Here is a 1,409-nt window from a genome sequence, read left to right on the forward strand (position 1 = left end):
TAAAATAAAATAAAAATAAAGAGTTGAGTTTCTGTTACATGGTATCTCATTTTCCCCCAGCAACTGGTGCTGTGAGTTTTACTGTCCCTGTTATAATGCCTTCTGGAGTGGCAGGCCCTGCCCAGCTCCACCAGCCTGTTTGGACAACACCCAAGTGGCTTGAAGACTGGTGCCTGCACAGTTCTCAATGTTGGACAAAGCTCCTGCCCTTGTGGCTCTTATGTCTAATAGATGGTGCCCAGCGATGTGCAAACACAGGTAGACTATGTCAGATGAAAGGTTACTGAGAAAATAAAGCAGCTTCACCTTCCCAGAGCACAGCTTTCCTCTCTCAGGGCTAAGAGATCAAGGGAGCCCACTGTCCCTATCTGTGGGCTTGTAGAAGCCAGTTATACCCCCTGAAATGACTGAAGTTGGGAGCTAAGGTGCCAGGACAGGACAGGATATTTTAGGAACCAGAGACTTATTTCACCCCTAAACTAATCAGCCAAGCGGTGGGCAGACCATGGGGTCTTCTCTGCCACAGTCTGGCGCTTATGTTCCTCCTCCTATGGCCAGGATAGGGGAGGAAGGCTTTCCTGCCACCAGTTCTAGGATTCAAAGCGGGGAAAGGAGGAGAAAGTAAGGAAGGAATGGAATACACTTGGGTTGGTAGGGGTGGTGGTTTCTCCCATGGTGGGGAAGTCAAGACCACTTGGCCTATGGTGTAGCGAGGTGATACTGCAGGCCAGAAATGTTCATGTGAGTTCATTGCCATGGCTTGGGTGTCCCTAAGGTTCCCTCCTATTCAAAGCAGCTGATTCTCTGGTTTGGTGATTTGGTACCTGTTCAGTCATCAGAGTACAGAAATCAGAAGGCCATCACAGCAGAGGCAGGACAGACAGCACGTGGGGTCATAAAACTGGCAATGGACTAGAAGTGAGGAAACTGAGGTTCAGTTCAGGTCTCTCCAAGGGGAAGAGCTCATTTCTGAGTATTCAAAGGAGAGTCTCAGAAGTGGCTCCTAGCAGTTCTTTCTAAGTCGTATGGCAGCACATAGATCCTGGAGTCATAACCATAGCCAACCACTTTCCCTGCTGATGTTCTCAACACGATAGTTCAAACACCTAATGTTTTAGAAAAAAATCTGGACTGAGTGCAGTGCCTCACACCTGTAATTCTACCACTCTGGGAGACTGAAGCAGTCGGATTGCTTGGGCTCAAGAGTTTGAGACCAGCCTGAGCAAGAGTGAGACCTTGTCTCTACTAAAAATAGAAAACCTAGGCAGGCATCATGGCAGGTGCCTGTAGTCCCAGCTACTCGGGATGCTGAGGCAAGAGAATCTCTTCAGCCCAAGAGTTTAAGGTTGCTGTGGGCTACGACACCGCGGCACTCTACCCAGGGTGAAAGAGTGAGACTCTGTCTCAAA

At 48.8% G+C, this 1,409-nt stretch overlaps 1 protein-coding gene across 2 annotated transcripts in view; it reads left to right on the plus strand.

The window, feature by feature from the left end:
• Positions 1 to 1,409, plus strand: part of PPARD (peroxisome proliferator activated receptor delta) — a 96,155-nt gene that overhangs the window by 89,104 nt on the left and 5,642 nt on the right. The window lies entirely within an intron of this gene.

The sequence above is a fragment of the Otolemur garnettii genome, unplaced genomic scaffold (genome assembly GCF_000181295.1).
Source record: "Otolemur garnettii isolate 467f Iridium unplaced genomic scaffold, OtoGar3 scaffold00031, whole genome shotgun sequence".
In the NCBI taxonomy this organism is placed as follows: domain Eukaryota; kingdom Metazoa; phylum Chordata; class Mammalia; order Primates; family Galagidae; genus Otolemur; species Otolemur garnettii.